The sequence below is a fragment of the Myodes glareolus genome, chromosome 15, assembly GCF_982192425.1.
Source record: "Myodes glareolus chromosome 15, mMyoGla1.1, whole genome shotgun sequence".
Classification (NCBI taxonomy): Eukaryota; Metazoa; Chordata; class Mammalia; order Rodentia; family Cricetidae; genus Myodes; species Myodes glareolus.
This window is the reverse complement of record NC_142040.1, coordinates 25156480-25176870: the sequence shown is the minus strand read 5'-3', so window position 1 is coordinate 25176870 and position 20391 is coordinate 25156480. Positions and strand designations below refer to the sequence as shown.

Genomic DNA, 20391 nt, shown 5'->3' with positions numbered 1-20391 from the left:
TTGATTCATTTTGAGACTCGAAGGGGTTTTCTTTCCTAATGTCCCTCAATTAAAGGCCCAGAAAGGTCTGGTGACTTGCTTTCTCAGGGCTGTGTCCTTCAGCAGTTTTTGGTCTCTGTATCTCAGGCCACCCCCTCCTTAGGACAGTAGGGGATGAGGAGGGCTTGACAGCCAGCTGGGAGTTATTCCCTTCCAAGCAGCGCAAGGATTGGTTCTGGGGAGTGGCCTCGGCTGACACAGCTTCAGCCTAAACACCTGATGAGTACAGAGGCCAAACAGACCCCGCCCTTGGCTGTGTCTTTAAATCTGTAGCCTCACCAGACAGGCCATGTCTGGAGAGGCGTTTCAGGAAATAAACAGTTGTCTTTGATTTTCTATTAGAATCCAGATACTCCCTCAGCGTGTACAGAGGAGACTGCAGTTTTATAGGCGTGGCATGGTTGCAGATCTTGCTCCCTTCTTTGGGTCGTAGGATGCTATTACATTAGGTCCTTGGCTGCAGGTGTCACAAAGTCCTCCGTGTGAACTTCCCTGGCTCAACCAAACTCCAAACCCATTCTCCTTTAGATCAGGTCAGAGAAACAGAAACCTCCAGAAAATCTGAAGCAGTCATCAGGTCCATGGCGATACTACCAAGCCCCATTTTTACTCCTCTTTGGAAAGGGACCTCTCAATGTTCGAGAAAGCCGTGATGTTGGGACAAGATGGCCATTTTGTCATCCTAACACCAGAATCCCTCAAGATATCTTGGCAGTAAAGTAGGTCAGAGTCCACTCTGTCACGTGTTTTGTGGTGTGAGACATAAACGTCCTGGGTCTACGTGGACGATGCAGGGGAATACGGAATATCTAAGGATTGAGTGTGGCCATGTTTGCAATGCTATCGGCTACTTAATGGGGGCTTTAGGGGAAGCCAAGCAACATCCACGTCTTTCTGTGGCATGACCCTGGCTGGCGTCACAACACAACGTGACTCCCGTTCCATCTGTACATTGTCCAAACCTTCCGCAGCTCTGCAAACTGTCAGTTTCCCTCCAATGGAGCTGTTTTCCAGCTCAACTAAAATCCTTTCTGTTGCTTGCCATCCCTGATCCTAACTAGCCTGCCTTCCTGCGTTTTGTTCAATGGATGCAGGAGGATTTGAAAACTGAGCTATAGTCATGGGCATCTTATTGAAGGGGAGTGAGAACTGGAGAGTTTCCTGAACTCTCTAGCTGTTGGCCCAGGAAAACAGGGGGTCATTCAGAGCCTGCAGGAGGTGGTGGCTTATGTCAAATCACCCATGTGACTTTGCTAAACCCTCCCCCTACATCCCCAGCTCAGAAGCAGGTACTGACAGGCATCCTGTGGATTTATTTTTCCATCTTTGCCCTCTCTCGCTTTCTGGCTTTCCTTTCTAGCCAAAAGTCAGGCCCCACAGCTGGATGAAATAAAATGACTGTATTGGGAGGCCTCTAAATGAGCATGGTCCAATATGTCTTAAAGTTGGGTCCAGTCCCTGGGTAGGGAATGGGGGTTTTCTCACTTTCTCTGTTGCAGCTGCTGGGGATAAAAATCAGGGTCTGTCTGCTCCTTGGACTCCCCACTCCCCAAATTAACTTCCCCACCCCTTGCAAATCCATTCACTATTACACTCACCATGTACCACAGTGAAAGGCAACCCTCCTCCATCAATGGCACATTATCATGTGGCTTCCATTTTTCTTGATCACCTTATTCCTCTGCTCTTCCAAAGTGGAGGATAAATTATTTAACAAGTCTCCCGGGGTTGATTTTACGAGAACTTAAAGCCGGTGCCATCTGCTATAGGTTAGGGTGGGCCAAACCCTGAAAGCTAATCCTTCATGTTCCACTCTGGAAAACGCTCAACCCCGCACACACATACACACGTGTGCACACGTGAGCAATCCCCAAATCCAAACACTCTCTAATGGCACCTCCCAAACACATGGCCCAAGTGCTAAAACATCAAGGCCTGAGTCACCACACGCGGGCCAATAAAAACTTTACTCTGTGCCCTCGGAGAGAAGCTAGACTGTGCTCTCGCCTCCCCACGTGCCTGCCTCTATGAAGAAAACACCGCCACGGCTTCCAGACAAGGACTGGGTTTCCCTAAAACAACCACAGCTTCAGGTTCATCTGTGCCTTTCTGAGAAGTTTATCGAATGCATGGAATACTAGAGATAGAGGGAAGGTGTAGACTCTGCACACCTCATCATATTATATAATTTTAAAAGTTATCTGTTCCCACCCATTTCACTTCATCTCATGGGCAGCTCATGCAATCCTTTCCAATCTTTTGCAACAAAAATGGCTCGCGATCCGACTCTGCCACACTCCTAGCAGTTGAGATTTCTGAGCAGGGACTCGGTTCCTTTACTGGGAAATGGGAACTCAAAATAACACATAGCTTGTAATATTCACGTGACAGCAGATAAAAGATTGAATGAAGTCCCTGTTCATCATTGGCCAGATGATGAGCGCCGTTATCGTCTATGGAAATGGTAGCCATGATTGGTGGTATTTTACTACGATTCGCCCTAAATAGATTTTATTTTACAGAGGTTTGTCAACAAAAATGTATTTTTATGAATGAGTAACGCACTTGGTCCCCTGTCTTTTAATACTTAGAGGTGTTGATATTATCCCATCCGAACTTCCCACCAGCGTTTCTATCTTCAGTCAGAAGTAGAGCGGCCTTGCCGTCAGCAGCTTCTGAACAGTCAAACGACTGCAGTAGTTTTTGGTACAAGGATTTATGGAGAGTTGGCCTGACTGGTTTTTTTTTTCCCATTTCTCAGAAGAAAAGCACAGCTGTTCTGAAAAAGGAATGCTCTGAGTAACAAAACAGAAGCAAGAACCAGGGTCTCCAACCCTGAAATCTTCTTCAGTCTACTTGAGCCTGGATACAGCTAGAAACTCAGGGTCTGCTCTCTGTCTGTGCGTCTTACCATGCTGTCCTAAACCAACAACTCACACCCTCCCCACCTTTTAGGAACCTGTTCTATCCCCTTAATCCCACCCATAGCTTCTGAAGACTTTTTTTTTTTGTAGGCCCATGTCTCTGGGCCTGGCATTGATAAACTATTCAGGTTGGGCTAGTAGGGTTAGCTCTTTGGAGGGCTGTGGGATGAAGGGGAGACAGCCAGCCTTCGGTAGGCAGTGTTGGTGGCTACATCTGCAGTATTGGTGTCCTGGGAACAAGGAAGAGGGGTTACACAGGCTGTGAAGGAGCTCCGAGCTGGGACAGAGTCTCTTAGATTCTAGTTCACTCTGAAGCCCACAGGACTTTTGCTCCCAGCTTTGTGGAAGTGTTGTGGAATAAAGCCTTTCTGGGTTTAAGCAAGTGGCTTATTCTTAGCTCTCTGCACATGCAGGTTGCATTGCGGGAGGTGGGTGCTCCGAGGAACCCACACTCCACTACCCACCAGAGAGAACTCCATCATAGGGAGATGTCTTTTTTTGGTCACTGCTGTTGGGTCCTTCTTTTGTTGCGGCTGTCTCGAAGGCAGGACGTGATGTGTCTCTATTCTCTGAAGGTAATGAGCTTCTAATTGCCTGATCCCTGCTACTGTTGTATTCCCTTTGCAGATTGCCTAAGTATTCTTTCCACACCCACCACCGTGACTCTGAAGCCAGCCAAGCATGGCTTTCCACTTTCCTCCCAGCAGAATGCAGTTGCTTCTGCGTGGCCGTTGTGGCTCTGGCACATGAACATATTTTGGATCACACAACTTGCTCCAGGACACAAGATGAGTGGTTGTGAGTGGCAGGCGTCACAGAACACCCGGAGTATGTCCCCTGCAAACGGTGTGCAAAAATCTAGCCTGGTGACTCCTCCTTTCTCAGAGCTTAGGGAATAAACCAGTATACATCCATCACCAAACTGGGTTGTTAAGTATAAATATTAATTAAACACACAAGCAAAGAAACATTAAAAAATATTTCAGAGGTACATATCAAGTCAACTGTGTAACGTGGGGAGTATACCCCTGGGTAGCCCCAAAGTACATTTATTGATGCAGGAGTCAAAGAAGTTTGTAGAAAGCTATGGAGACTATTTGGACTTTGGCTTGTATGTACTGTGTGCTGCATAAGAATACGATACACAAAGCACATGAAATTGACACTGTGGTGGTGATGTCATAAATATGGGCGTCTCTAATGGAAAACAGAGGCAAAACTGCTTTCCATCCATCACGTTCCTAAGGTATTGTGACAATTGGGGGCTTATATATTAAGTCACACGTTCTTCATGATAACTTCATAAGCAATGGACTCTCCCTCTTAGCTCTTTAAGACAGAGGCTTAAAACAGGCAGAAGCCCAATCTGGCTTTCGATGCGCTAGGTAACTGTCTTAGAGTTTTCATTGCTGTGAAGAGGCACCATGATCATGGCAACTCTTATGTATTTAATTGTGTTGGCTTGCTTACAGTTTAGAGGTTCATCATGGTGGGGAGCATGGCTGTGTGCAGGCAGATGTGGTGCTGGAGCTGAGAGTGTTGGCGTCTTGAGGCAACAGGAAGTTGACAGTTGACTGTCACACCGAGTGAAGCTTGAGAAAAAGACCTCAAAGTCCGTCCCACAGTGACACACTCCTAAGAGAAGGTGTAGCCAGATTAAAGGTGTGTCCTTCAGTCTCAAGGGCTGGATTAAAGGCATTTGTGTCCTCCATCTTCCTCCCACAAGGCCACACTTCCTCCAACAAGGCCATACCTCCTAATAGTACCACTCTCTATGAGTTTATGGGGACCAAATCATTCAAACTACCACAGTAACTTAGACTGATCTCAGACTTCTAATCCTTCCGGATGCTGGGATTGGGTGCCACCATGCCTACATGTCTTGTGATTCATTGTTCTCTCTCTCCTCTCTGGCCTAGTGTTCACGTGACTACACACATATGTGAACATGCAATTGCAGACCAGAGGTCCATGTCGAGCATCTTTCTCTTAGCACCCTCCCCCTAACTTTTTAAGACAGGGATTTTTGCTGCACCTGGAGCTTACCAGGTCAGAAAAGGTAGCTAGCACAGCTGGCTCCAGAGACCCTTTGTCTAGGATTACAGGCATGTGCCACCGTACCCAGGGTTTTTATATGGGTCCCGAGAATTTACGTGTTCCAGGCTTTCTCCAGAGCAGCCAGCAGCCACAAGTGAGAATGACTAACGTGGAAACCCCCAAACTCTTGGGTTTGCCTCGACCTATATGCTATTTTGTATAGCTTGCTTTTCAACAAAGCCACTGCTTCCCTTTGGCGCCTCTGACACTTGCGCACACAAACTTCTTCTGGAGAAGGCACGGGAGCTGCTCTCAGAGATGCCCTTTGGGAAAACTGGGATGGCAGCTGTCAGTGATCCCAAAGCTTTCAGCCCCAAGGGCCTCGGTAGAGGGGGCTGGTTTTTGTGATAAGGTCAGGAGAGTGGCCCAGAGTCAATGACCTGGCCTGCTCCAAAGCTGTTCCCAGGTGTCCCGAGTCTCACAATGACTCTCCTTCACAAAAAAAAAAAAAAAAAAAAGCCTGCTCCTGCTCTCCCTCCCTCCCTCTGCCAAACATTTGAGAAAGGAAGAAAGGAAGGCTGAGTGGGTGCAGACTCCCACACACGTTCAGGTAGCCGAGCACCTGGAACACGACATTCTTTTCCACTGTGAGTCACCAAAGCACGTTGTTTAAAATAGCTAAGTGCTTGATGGAGTGAGTAGATCTTGAGTCCTCAGTCTGACGGGTGTTAGGAAATAGAGGGGGTTAAGCAGGGAGCCATAAATACACTCAAACCCCTTACAACTGGAGAAATTCAACTCATGACACTGGGGGGAAGCAGAGGCACCCAGAGAGAAAGAAAGAGAGACAGAGAGAGTGGTATCTTCAACAAACTAGATCAACTACAAAGTGGCTGAGCCTCAGAGCTGCCCAGGTAACCCAAAGATATCTCCTAGCAGATGGCCATCTGTATGACATCACTGCCCTGAGCCCTACCTTCCCATGCCCCCTGTCCCGCCCCCACCCAGCCCTAATTGTGACCCAGAGGAATTAGATTTACAGTTCCACGGGTCTTCATCCACTTTCACCCCTTCGAGACATCTCCTAAAGTTGGCAGGCCTGGTTTTAAAAAGCTTTGGGTTAAAAGAACATGCTTCAGGGAGAAAAATGCCAAGAAAAGAAGTTTATTAGGTGGGAATAAGTTTACAATACAGCCCGGGACCTCGCTGTGGTCCGTATCTACAAGGGTGGTACTGTAATTAGGAAGACGTTTTAAAGGGAACACTCCCAGCCAGGAATAATATAATTCTAGTCTTTCCTCCAAGCTGCTTTGGTGCCTCTGCACTTGAACTTATTAAGCCCCGCAGACTCCTAGAATGAGGTATAAATATCATTGTGTTCCTCAGGCAGTAAAAGGAACTGTGGCCACAAAGAGTGCTACCTCTGGACTCCAGAGTTACCCACCAGCTTAGGGGTCCGTCAGGGGTGGTCCCTGCTTCCCTGGTGGTCTGCAGCCGGCTTCCAGGGGGTAGTGAATTGGCTTCCCCGAGGAGTCAGCCTCCATCAATAGCACCGACTCTGCTTGTGTTCCAGCAGGGATTCATAATTTACTCCTGCTCGATGCCTTTTGATAGTTTGCCAGAGTTTTTCCAATGCTATTCTTCTTGTCTCTATGACATTGTCCATGCCCCCCCCCCCCCCCCCCCCGTCGCTCATTTTTATGATGCTCACTCATCAAAGGTGTCGGATAGCCTGAAGCCTCTCTGGCTCTGACCAGGTAGCCTTTGATTCCACTTTATCCGATTCCCTGCTTCATCCTGACTTTTGACTCCCTATACAAGGTGTTTTGACACCTAAACAAGGTGGCCTATAAACACCTTGTTTAAGGCTGTCACCCAACATGCCTTTATTCAAGGTGTTAGGGGAGAAGCCATTCCTTTAGCTGTGGCAGTCATTTCTGTCACCCACCAGGAAGGGTTAGTTGTTAACATGTCTTCCAGACTGTGACTCTTGATGGCCTAGGAAAAGACTCAGAAGTCCGTGAGAAATAGAGACAGACACTCTTTGTAGGTCAAGGTTTGTTATTCAACATCAAGGCCTCCATTTAGTGAGAGGGAAAGAGAACATTCTAGGCCCACCCAAACAGTTTATTAATGTGCATGGGCCCCTTCTTTCGTTGTTGGCTATTATTTCAAAGGCTCCCGGATATATACAGTCATATTTTTAAAACAGTAACTGTTTGCAAAATTTTATATTTCAAATTGGAGCCATTATCTCCTAGCTCAATTTTTCAATGAGCAAACATTCTATCACAACAACTGGGGAGCCATGAAACGTTTTTCACTTTTTCTTTTGGCTTATTTGTTTGAGAATAAAATTTCACATCTGGCAGACGAGCCCAGTGCCAAGTTTCATCTTCATGTAATTTCGAGTGGAAGATCTGTCATGTTCAAGCAAGCAAGAAACTCCAGGCACTGATGGGGCGGCTTCTTAGCCTGTATACAACCGCTGGTGAAGAGACAACACTGCTGTGCCGAGGGGCTGGGGACCTCAGAGTCCTGCACAGACCAGCTTTTTAGAAAAGAGTTGTTCCAAGTCCACTCTCCATGGTTAAGGTAATCGTGTATCATGCATCTTGTCTCCTAATCTGCTGGTCAATATGGTCAATTTGACAACATCAAGAAATACCTAGGAAACAAGGCTGTGAACATATTTTTGTGTGTGTGTGTGTGTTTATAGACTGGGTTAATTAAAATGGAAGGACTCATTGTAACTATGGATCACATCATTCCATGGGCTGGGGTCCCAGAAGGAATTAAAGGGAGACACCAGGTTGGGCATTGGCATTTATGTCTCTGCTTCTGGACTGCAGACACACCATGACCAGCTGCCTCAGGTCCCTCTCTTTGTCACTTTCCTGTCCTAATGACCTTTCCCTAGATGGTGAATCTTTCCTTCCCTAAATTGTTTTGGTCAGATATCTTATCGTGGCACATAAGAAAAGTAACCGATATACAAGTACAAGGCCAGGAAAGGAGGCCACAAAGACTAGAAACCCAGGGCCGACCCCATTTGTAGCAAATGTTTGACCACCACCGTACAGATACTCTGTACCAGGAGGTGGTCCCGAAAACCTGGGCATGAGAATAGAGTAAGGAGTAGTTCTGTTGATCTGCTCATCTTCCTTAAGAGGAACTCCACCCGACCCCAGGCACACGGAAGTTAACTGTTCCCTGCTTCTCCTCTCTCTGCACATCAACTGTACTTTGTTCAAAACCTAACGCAAATATTCTGGAACAAACAACACCCACCCCCCACCCCCCGCTCTTCGAGGCTTAAACATGATCAAGATTTAGTATTTCTTGCTTATATCACACCCAAAATATGTTCTTAAATGGCAGCCTGTTTTGTTTCACGTGGAGCAGGGGCTCAGAATCTTCAGCCTGTGGCTCTGTTATGCATCTCCAGGATCCTAAGGTCACCAATCAGCATGAGCGGAGGGTGGCGACAATCATGTGGGTGGCAAGTAGGGTGGAACCTCCTGCACCGCTTCTGCTAACATTTCAGTAGTTCCTAAGAAGGAACTGAACCGCGGAGAAGTTGGGAAGTGCAGCCCAGCCAGGCGGCCAGGAGGAAGAGGATATGGGATAGTTGAGTCACTGCTGCCTGCTCCCTCAGCTGGAGCAGAACCTGAGCACAGACTTGGTGTTACAGTTCTCAGACTTCCCCCAACCCCAGGGGCTATAAAGGCCTCCAACACAGGTACTTGAATCACATCTGCCTTTAGTCCTGATCCTGTCTCCAGACGAGCGAACACGTGAATTTTAGCCAGATGAGGCATCGTGCAGACATGGTTTATGAACCTTGGACCCCCTTAGTGCAAGACCAGACTATGAGGAAAGCAGATGCAGCCAGGAAGGTCATCTTTTGCAAAACTGAAAAGGGATCCTTGTCTTTTCTAATTTTTAAAATAGCCTGTGCTTATTGCAAAAGATTGGACGAAAATGCTGAAAATCTTGTAAGAGAGAAGATAAAAATCACCCACAACCCCCTTTCCTAAGAAAGTCTGAACATCTTCTTGCTTATAATATTCAAATATTACTTATATGCATGCCATTTCAATTCGTTTGTGTCTGCGGAACAGATCACCTTGTCTAGTGTACACCATTCTGGAATGTGCGTTTTCACTTGACAAGATACACCATGCATATCTAAACATGTAAATAAGGACATTGCTGACTACGTATTTGATAGCATGTACATGCGTGAGGATAGTTGTACAATAATACATCATTGAGCTCAGCTGAACAAGTACAGACTCGGGGTGTCAATGAGACCCAACATTATGTCCATTTTATTTGTCAGTTTGTCCCCATAGTGAGATCTAAGGCTTTGTTCATGACAGAGGTTTAACAGTATTCTGGTTAAGCAGGCCATCTCAGAGTCAAGTGTCAACAGTTCAGCATGTTGACAAGTCACACAGGGACCCTATTAAAATGCAGATGATTATTCAAAAGGCCTAGGCTGGCCTGGAGATTTTGCCAGGCATCTAAGAGCGGGCTACTTATGCTTCTGTTTACTGGGTAGTGTAATGTGGGATTCCCCTGTATGCTATGAATATGTTTTAGTACCATTGGTTAATAAAGAAGCTACTTTGGTCTACGGCAGGGCAGAACATAGCTAGGCAGGAAGTCCAAACAAAGCTACAGAGAGAAAGAAGGTGGAGTCAAGGAGATGCCGTGTAGCTGCCCAAAAAGCAAGAGGTAACAAACTTTATATTTTGCCTTGTAGCAAAATATAAAATAATGGAAATGGGTAAATTTAAGATGTAAGAGTTAGTTAATAAGAAACCTGAGCTAATAGGCCAAACAGTGTTATAGTTAATAAAGTTTCTATGTGATTCCTTGCGGGAGCAGGCAGTACAGAAACTACCATTTACAGTAGTGAGTATCTAAACTAGTACTTCTCAACTGGGTGACTCAAAGACTTAGAGGACATTCATCTTGAGACATTTTTGGTTGTTCTTTTTTCTTTCTGTCTGTCTCTCTGTGACATGGTAAGTATACTATACACACACACACACACACATATGAATGCATGCGTTTATGTGTGTTTAGAGTTCCCAACTGATTCTGTTTCTTTTGAGAATGCCAATTAAGACAGTGGACATCCTGTCCCCTCCAAGAAACCGACCTCCGTGAAGCTGTTTGACCCTGCCCTTCTGGACTCCATGTGTTTGTGTTTACCCCGGAGCTCCATCTCTGCAGCTGCATAAGCCAGGAGCACTTACAAATATGACATTAGCTAGAGAATATTTGCTAAGCAAATGAACAATGTAAATAAGATTAGAGGGAGTCACAGGGGAGTTCAAATATGAAAATTCTTGAGGACAAATTGTGTGCAAGCATCTTAAAATCATCCATTAATACTTAGTAATTTAAAATTAATTGCAAGTGTGTTCTGCCGGGCTGTGCTGTTTATATTTCCACATACACACATGTGTATGTGTGCCCATAGAATAAGCAAACAGCTACTTTTTTAACTGCTCTGTAATCCACGGGTTTTATTTATAGCTCAGATAACCTCAGTGCACCAGTTTGTGGACTCAAATGAAATAATACGGCAATGTCAATATTACTGCCCACAGTCTGGAAACCTCACCTAGGACCCTTCATTCGTGGTCCTCAGGTTCATACGGAATTTTCAGAGGAGTGGTAGCTATGCACCTGGGAGAGAGTTTGGAGCCATAACTTCTCCCTGCCTCTGCTACCCACACGCAGGCTCCCAGGGTGTCTGTGTCCCACTACCCTGACCCCAGCCACCCCACCTTGGCCTTGGCCATTTGCAGCTGCTGTCTCCTGCAGAGCTGGCGTCCTTCAGCCACATTCCTGCTTTGGCCTGGACTCTTTCCAGTGGCTCTCTGCCTGGCCAAGGTTCAGCTATTCAACCATGGCCGCTGGTGCTCTCAGTCACCACTGGGGGACTCCGGCAGCCACACAGCATCTTGTCATTCCCTCTGCTCCATCTTCAGATACCGAAGCTGGTTCCTTGGGCCTCGGGTTATTGAGGGGGGAGGTTATTGCACCACCTGTTAGTTTATATACTCAACTCCTATTTCTTCTTCAAGGGGTGGACCAATGCCACCAGGGCAGCAGCAGCGGGCAGGATTCCTGTTACTTAGACTTCTAATCTAGGAGCACTGAGACAGGAAGCTCAAGTGCATGCAGACAGTATTTTGCAGATTTGAAGCTTATGCTTTCTATTAGAATGGTGGAATACGTTTTAAAAGCTGAAAAACGATACAGTTGTGTGACAGACTACTGCTTCATATGAACAGTTCCAGAAGACACAAAACACAAAACACTACGCTGCCTCTATGCATGCCTCTTGAAAGCTCATAACTCCCAGTTTACCCCAGTTTCACAAATCTTTATTTTGACAGCATTTCAAGAGCGCTATGGAGAATGGGTTGGCAGGCTAGCAGAATACAAGCAGTGGAAGTCTCTGAGCAGCGCTTTCCCCTCCCAGGGCTGAGGTCAAGGGCTCCTAGGAGTACCTAGGATGCACCCAGGAAGACAGAGAAGGTGCACCCACACTGCTCCCTGGTCTTTGCTTCTACGAGACTTGATTTTGTCTTTGCAGTTCTTTGCGGCTATGATTTTGTCTTCACAGTTGAACTTTACCCCGTGGTTCCATGTGTCTTTCAGTCTGGCTCCCCAGCCTTGCTCTCTGCTGATCTCCGGGTGTGTGGCAGTCTAGACCACACCTAGCAGTCATCCGTCTTTATCCATGACTCAGTGTGTGAAGGCAGATTTGCTCATCCCTTTTCTCCCCAAGCCAGATGTGTCCAGTGGTGCTCACTTGGGAAAACGCTCTATTTAGCTATTCCTGCAGGAAACTTGCTAAATTATTTTCAAAGAGCTGAGAGGACTTTAAAAGCTTGTGTACTCTTTAGAACTGAGGAGAAAACTTCTCCCTTCTTATTGCTTTGAAAAAAATGTGTATGTATGAATGCATGTATGTATGACTTTGTATGTGTTTGTGTGTGGGTGCACTGTGCTATGGTACCAGTGTGGGGGCCAGTGGACAGCCTGTGGCAGGCAGCTCTGTCCTTCCACCATGTGAGTCCTGGGGAATAAACTCTGGTTAACAGGATTGGTGGCAAGTGCCATTACCCACTGAACCATCCTGCCAGCCCCCTCACACTGTTTTTAATAAGGGAGAGTCTAACAAAGCTGAACCATTGCAGAAATTTATAACAGCTTCAGGAAAAGGAGAAGGAGAGAAAGGACCATGGAGGAATGAGCTTATCTTTGTGCTGGGATCCGGATAGAAAGGGATTCCAGAACCAGATGCCATTTCGGAATGAAGACAGTGGCCATTGCTCCCACATTCCCGGCATCCCGGGGAAGCAGGAGTTGGGTGTGTCACCTCTGCTGGTGATGCGGTAGCTCCAGGCAGCACGGACGGGCACCAAGTATGTAGAGTGACGTCACCCGGCACAGCTGCTGCAGTATCTGCTTTGGAGTTTGTTCCCAGGCTGGCTTAGGCCTGGCACTCTTGCTGGCTGAGCCTGAGCCCAGTCAGTTGAAGCCTTTGAGCACATTCTGTGCTTTCTGGATTTGTCCAGGACACGATTTGCTTCTCTGATCTATTTCCTCTGAAACGGGGCTTTACTGCTGCTGCTGTTGCTCATAGCTGCTTCTTCACGGTGTCTTTCCACACCAGTGTCAAAAGAGAGAATGGGACCTGGCAGCTGTCACTGCCTGCTTCTTTGTCTTCCAGTTTAGTGGTACACATTAGCGAGGAGCTGAGCTGTCACGGTGGAGGGCAACGATTCCACAGTCAGGCGATCGAGCATTGAATCCTGGTCTCATCATTCTATAAACTATGTGATACTGGGCAAGTGACTTAACTTCTTTGAGTCTCAATTTTATTTTAAGATTTATTTATTTATTATGCATGCAACATTCTGCCTCCATGTATGCCCGCACGCCAGAGGAGGGTGCCAGATCTCATTACAGATGGTTGTGAGCCACCATGTGGTTGCTGGGAAATGAACTCAGGACCTATGGCAGAGCAGCCAGTGCTCTTAACCACTGAGCCATCTCTCCAGCCCCCAAGTCTCAGTTTTTTTCATCTATCAAAAGGAAATAATAATCGTATAATCATGCTTGACCTATGCAATGTTGTAATTATTATAGCTTTTTTTAATCAATGAGGATTTATTCTACAATGTTCTATAAGTCAATTAAAAGGCTATCATTTCTAAGGGGTATTTATTATTATTATAGCTATTTGCCATTCAATTGTAACATAAAGCAGTGATTTTTCTTTTTGCTAGAGTATGTGAAATATACAAAGTTGAGATTTTGCTAAATGTAACATCTAAGTTTTAATAATTTGCCCAAGATCTCAGTTTTAAGGAGTAGAGCAAGAACCTTGTCTCTGCCCAGATTCTGTTCTGTTCTTTCTTCGCTGTTTCAAGCTGATTTGGCCTTTTAATGGCGTGGTCAGTCAGCATTTGTTGAAGGTTGCCTGGGGGCTGGGAGAAGAGGTAAGAAACTGCGGGTAGAGAAGAAATGGCAAAGCTATAGCAGGCAAGTAGAAGGCCATTTGCCCAAGAGTTTTGTTCTTCACACATGGCACACGTGTTGCTTCTTTATGTGCTCAGAGTGTAATGTACATCAGTGTGACGTCGTCCTTATAATCACAGCACCCTATGCAACAAATGTATACAATGAGAAGAGTTTTTCAATGAGTTCTTTGAGTAGTCAAACAATGTGTAATGATCATGTTCACCCCCCCCCCCCCGCCAACTTCTCCCAGATCAATTCCCTTTCTCTACCCACCCAACTGCATATCATCCTTTTTTCTTTTTAAAATACGTCGATCAAGTCTAATTTGTGCTGTCTGCATATTCTGGAATATATGGCCTTCCACTGGAGTGTGGTCAACTTACCAGACACTACATTCTTAAAGAAATTTAAGGGATCACCATCACATTTAGTTTTTTTTGTAAAAATTTAAATTCTTCTCCAAGAAATACATATCTTTGATTGCCACACACCAGTGAGTCTGAAAAGCAGGAAGCATACATTTCTTTGCCTCCACCTCCCATAATATAAGGTGAGTTTGTGCCGTGTATAACAGGACAAACAGAAGAATCAACCATGAGTATGCATTCTCTGGACAGCCCAGTGCCTAGCACAGTGATTTACACACCATTGCAGACAGACGTTTGCCAAGGTTCTGACTGAGTCTTTAAGAGCACATCCAGCCCCATGAAAGCTAAAGGGCCCGGGTGAGCATAGGCATCAATCAGTGTGCACATTCTCTCACAAGTGGGTGAAGTGCATTCATCCCCTTACTGTGTGTCTCGATGGGGTTCAGAAAGCCACTCTCCTGTCACTTCGAGTACGGCATCAGAGTCCCCCTCATGGAGATGGTGGGGTTATCTAATTGATGCTTCTCCAGCCTTAGAAAGTACGTTCCCTGTAAAGCTTGCTGGCATGCTCCCCACTTCCTGTCCTGTCGTGCTCCATGGCCACTGTGCAAACTAGACACCCTGCATTTGAATAATCCTATCACCAACGAGGAGCTTAGCTCAGTCTAGCCACAGACTTAAAAGTACCTGCAGCTTTTGTTTTGGAAAATCCATCCCATGTCTCCAGAAACGAGCATCCCCTCCCATGAACTCCTAATAAATATCTGCAAGATCTCAAGGAGTGAACCTTGGCTGACCCACACGAGCACATCTTTGAAATCCCTCCCTTCCGCACTTTCTGGGGAGCCATGCGAGGGGTCTGAAAACCCCTTGAACATTTTCAGAAACCATAAATTCAGAGAACTGTTAGTTTGGGGATTTAAGGAATAGATGTCAGGAAGTAGCAAGGAATAATCGTGTTTTGGGTCATTTCATGAGTGTCCATTCCCAAGGGCTTACACGTGTTCTTTGCCTGTATCCCCATGGAGCTGCATTTCCTGCTGGAAGGAACGGAACCAAGCCAGTATTCAATTTGCAAGTGATATTAATCAAAACTGTATTTTAAGTGACAGCTTGGTAATGTGGGGAGAGCCCTATCTCTCACGGAAGACCTATTTTGTCTGTTTGACTAGGGACAGAAGGTGGTGTGTGTCTTCTCTGCATAGAGAAGCATCTCATAAATATATATTCCTTTCCCATCTGGCACATCTTCTCAGTCTTCACCAAGCGTGCGTTCTCAGCAACAGCTTGCAGGCGCTCCGAGCTCTAGGACCAAGTTCATGCTATTTTAAGAGTCTAAGGATTTAGCCTCAAATGGACAGATTCGATGACCGATGATCGTGAAAATGGAAAAGCTTGGCTTGAGGGGTTTATTTCATCCTCTCTCCGGGATAGAATCAATGAAGATAGCAATAATTATGGAAAGAAGAGTTCATTTGTGTCTCGTGGAGCATTCACCGACTGCAAGTTTTGGGCTGTAGCCTAGAAGTTGGGCCCTTTGGTGTTTGAACTTGTTTATATTGGTCAAAATGTGACTACACAGGAAGAAGATTAAAATGCTTTTGAACGCATTCCAGAAGCATCTCAGACATCAAAAGGAGTCTATAAAACAAAATCTTAATGATTTAATGTAAATGAACCAGAAACGGATATACTGCATTTTCTTTAGATGTGCACGGGATTTAAATGAAAGGGGGAGATGTTTGAAGACGAGCTTTTTGGTTTTATTGAACCAAAAATGTTTCTAAAACTGATTCTACGATGGGTAGAATTAAAACAGAATAGCTTGTTTTCCTTAAAGTGCAATTGTTGGATATATCTTTTAACTCACAAAGCTCTATACTAACTAGTATTGATTTCTGTTATTTTACTTTTTTAGTGTGGAGGGCGCAGGCGCCTACAGAGTGTTATATCCTCTAACGGTGGAGTTACATGCAGTCATGAACTCCATGACTACATGGGTTCTAGGGATCTAGGGCCTTTACAAGAGCAGTGCTCACTCTTAACTACTGAATCGTTTTCCAGCCCCTAGTATGCTTTAAATATGGATCATTTTGCTTATTATTAAGAAGAAAGAAGCTACCATGGTAACAAGACAAATAATTTTTTCTTCTAAATATGGATGTGTTGCCACAGTGAAGCAGACAGTGTATGAAGGGCGGGTGTCAGGGGGATTTGCAAGGACTCACTAAGGTGGAGGCTGTAACTTGGAGGCCTGCGGACTAAATCTACTCTGTGTCCAGGGTTTGCTTGGCCTAAAGAGCCCAGAAGGAGATTTTGCATTATTTACTAGGATTTAAGACTCAGGTGATTGGCTTGACCATTATGATCCCTCCCTTTTCTTAACAAGTAGAAAATCTAGCTGCATCCAAACCCCAGCTCTTGCATGTGTTGGCCCTAGCCGGAACTGAGGGCAGGCTGCCTCTCCAGGGAACCTGGGCTCTCTAGTTTGCACACTCGTCTCCTCGACAGCTTCCTTCACTCACATCATCTCCCTGGCCCTCCAGACTTTGAGGTCCTTATGGAAAAAAGAAGTAGAACACAAGGCTCCGGAAGACCGTGGTCTTCTTCATGCCTGCTCTGTGCTCTTTGGACGAAGAGTCAGCTCTGGAGTGGTCCTGGTCTGAGCAGTTCCCAAGTACAAATTCTTTCTTCTCTTGTCATTCCAGTGGCCTTCCTACCTTGTTTCTCACGGACCCTCTCCAGAGGATCACAAGAGGCCACATCTCCTGGGAGTACTCGACCTGTTCATGCAACTACTACAAGAGATGGCCCTTGAGAACACAATTGAAACGCAGAATGAATTATAACAATTAATTGTGACAAGTAAGTCTCTAAATACTGCTTGTATTGAAAGTTGTATAATTCACTGTTTTTTTTTAATTTTTCTTTTCTTTTATTTTTTAAAAAAACTACTGCTTGGAGTCTTTTGCAAATACAAAATAGCAATTAGTTCTGTTGGCCCAAGTTTTGGGTTGGTTAAGATGCTGTCTTCGGTAGGACTGATAGCGAGATCAAGTATTGCATGGGCTGTAGATTAATCTGAGACTTTCTTAAATGAAACCAGCCTCCTTGCTTAAGTAAACTATTTATAATAAGGAAAAATAAGGCTGAAAAATGTACCCACATTATTATGAAAAGTCATTGTCATTTGAGGAAATAGCTGTAGCAAAATTGAATGCAGAATGATGTCATTTTATAATGAGGTTTGATAACCATGATATAAATAACACAGCTTAGTTTGTACAATAATGTGTAACATGTAATTGATTAACATGTATAAGAAAGCTTCTGGTACATCCTCTAATCATTCCACACATCACAGGGTTAGGACTTGTGGCCCGTAGGTCCAGGTGACATGTGATTGGTTTTGTGAGAACTGAGTATCAAGAAAAAAGTTGATATCTGGATTCTGTCAAAATTCGCTCAGTTTTTTGGCAGTGCTATACATGTAGACACCATTTCTGATTATATTCACCTCCCGTTACCATCTACTGTGCCCTTCCTTGCCCTCTGAACACATTTCCACTTTCAAGAGGCAGTGCCGGCTCACAAACCACATCCTCGCTAACTAAAACGGACACACGCATGGCTCATCGCTGCAATCACCACATTTGAATCAAACCATCTGCTCCATCTGTGTTCCTCCTGACCCCTCTTGGCCTCAAATATGCCATGACTGCTTCTCAGAAAATGTTTTGGAAGTGCCTCTTGCTCTCCACTGCACATAGTTCAGCTGTGGGAAAGTCCTTGGTGTCCCTTCTCAGTGACAGTACTCGGGGCGGGACACAAAGTTGTTTGGAAGTAAGTCTCAGAGGAAATCAGAAGTTAGGGTTTGCTTTTTTAATTGATGGCTCTCATTTGCTTCCCAGTTTTATGTGTTCAACAAGGGTATTGGCCAGGTCCTTTAGATCAGATGTAACTCCTGAGCTATGACACTTGATCAATCATCTCTCAATATCTCCAGAAATGGAGAGTGAACCCTTACAGTCTTTGTCATGTATTTTCGTTCACATAAAGCTATACTTTTTCATTATTTGTCACTATCCTCATATTTACTGATGTCAAATTTATTGACTTAAAACTACACTTTTTTTTTTTTCACAAGAACACATGGATGGTATTCACACCAGAGCCTGGATACTCTTTTCCTTCCTATTGAGTTGAGTGCACTTAGTAGGATGACTTTGAACTTTTGATCCTCTTGCCTCTGCCTTCGGAGTGCTAAGATTATATCCAAAAGCCATGGCACCCAGTTTGTAAGGTACTGAGGTTCAAACCCAGGGCCCTGTGTGTGCTAGGCAAGCACTCTACCAATTGAGCTTTAGTAATAACCCTTGATGTGAAAGTTTTTGATGGGTACCTTGTCTCCTAATGAAGAAAAAAAAACCCATTTCTTTGTTATTTTAAATAGCTGGTTTGATCCCAAACTGAAAATGTACTGCTCTGCCATGACCCGTTGGTAATGCGCAGCCCTGGCATATCTCAAGAAAGGGATTTTCATCGCCAGATCTCCCAAACAGCTCAGGAAACACAACACTGTCCAGAGTTACAGAAAGATTTCTACAAAACAAATGGTTCTGAGCAGCGGAGGTACCAGCTGAGGATTCAAATAAGGCAGCTCGGTGTCCCTGAAATGGTGAAGGCAGCATGCAGAGGTTCCGATTGTATGGGCTCAGCGTTCTCCATAACTCAGATCTCCGTTGCCTTCTTAAATCGAGGTTCTTCGTGCATCCATAGGCCTATCCAACAAAGGTATCTTTTGAGGTTTTTTTATAACTCAGGGACCAATGGAAAGAAAGAAAATCATAGGAGATTTCAGACCTAAGAAAAGTCAAATGAAGCCCAAGAGAAGACAGCTCTCCCACGGTTTTCTCGGGGTGACTATTTGTGATTCAGTGTGCTGTGGGGATGATGGACCACATGGTCACAGTGAAAGGAAATTATTAGGGATTTGTTGAAGATGAGTCTTGCAGAGAACCGAGGTGCTCAAAGATCCTGAAACAGGCCTGTGCCTGAGTAGAAAAATGTGTGTTTCTTAATTTGAGCCTTCAATTCAGGAGGTACTAACACTTCCGTTCACAAATGTACCTTCAGATAAGAGTCATATGGTAAGGGCAGTTGAGACAAAATGCAGGTGGGAAGCCCGGAAGCAAGTCCCATACCACACAGCGCGAACAGGGAGAAAGCAGGACTGCCGCTTTGCAGTCCACACCCCCCGCTTGGACCTGTGCAGCAATCTGGCTGGCTACCAAGAAGTAACCTTAATTTTTACCCTCGAGTATAAATTAGTCCAGCATGTTGGCTAGGGACCCTGGAACTCAGCTCAGGCCCAGCTTGTCTGAACCCCACTGAGTGCTACAGCCAAATCTCTTAAACCCACAGGCTAATTATCCTAACTTCCTGCTGAGAGAATCTGAAACGCACATAGGCTGGGTAATGGACATCAGTTTAATACTTTTGAGATGGTAGGCTCCAAACTCTCAAATATAATTGGTAATTTTATAAACGTATTATTTATTTGTTTCCCACAGGGCAAAAGGCAGACCGAAGACATAGAAAACATACTATTCTTTATTGGAAAAGGCTGTTGGGTAAAAATTATTTTTATGACTTATGTAAAAAAAAGTTCAACCTAAAACTATTTCGGAAGCATTAGGTTAGTCCATATTACGTGTAATTAGATTAATTATTCACTTGATTGAGAATAAACTAAGTTACCATCCTGGAATTGTTAACTTTATTGTTTCATGGGAAATGTAGGAATAAAATTAAAGTTGGAACAAAAAAACATGGACATGGAAAATAACCTCGGTGACCACTGGGAGACCTTCCAACCAGTCTGAAGCACCTCGCTTGGGAGGCACCTAGCCACAAAGTAGGAGTTGAGCACAGTGGTTCTCAATCTTCCTAATGCTGTGACCCTTTCATACAGTTCCTCAAGTAGTAATCACCCCAACCATAAAATTATTTCCATGGCTACTTCTACTTCATGACTGTAAATTTGCTGCTGTTGTGAGTTGTAATGTAAATATCTGATATGCAGGATATCTGACATGTGAGTCCCAAAGCGGTCGCAACCCAGAGTTCGAGAACGGCTGGTCTTGTGGAAAACATGAACTATTTGCCAGCATCAGAACTGTCCAGTGGTATGGCACTAGCCTGGCCTGTACAACACACTGGGTGCATTCCTGATGTCAGACAACGGTCATCACATGAAATCTTAGAATGGCTCTCGGTTTCTCACAGAAGACCTGAATTCAATCCCCAACACTCATGTAAAAACCCAGGTGTGACCACCTATAGCCCCAATGCTGTGGGGGCCAGAGACAGGAATGTTACTAGAACTGCCAGTCAGTCTTCAACTTCAGTGAGGAACCCCAACTGAAGGGATTAATGATAGGGGTGGTAGAGCAGGATATCAG

The 20391-nt window shown here is 45.0% G+C and overlaps 1 long non-coding RNA gene across 1 annotated transcript; it reads left to right on the top strand.

Moving 5' to 3' along the window:
* The first annotated feature begins 16417 nt into the window (after positions 1-16417).
* Positions 16418-19688, top strand: LOC146891641 (uncharacterized). The gene is made up of 3 exons (XR_014997208.2): positions 16418-16792; positions 18381-18721; positions 19501-19688. It is a non-coding gene; the product is annotated as an uncharacterized LOC146891641 (long non-coding RNA).
* The last annotated feature ends 703 nt before the right edge of the window (positions 19689-20391 follow it).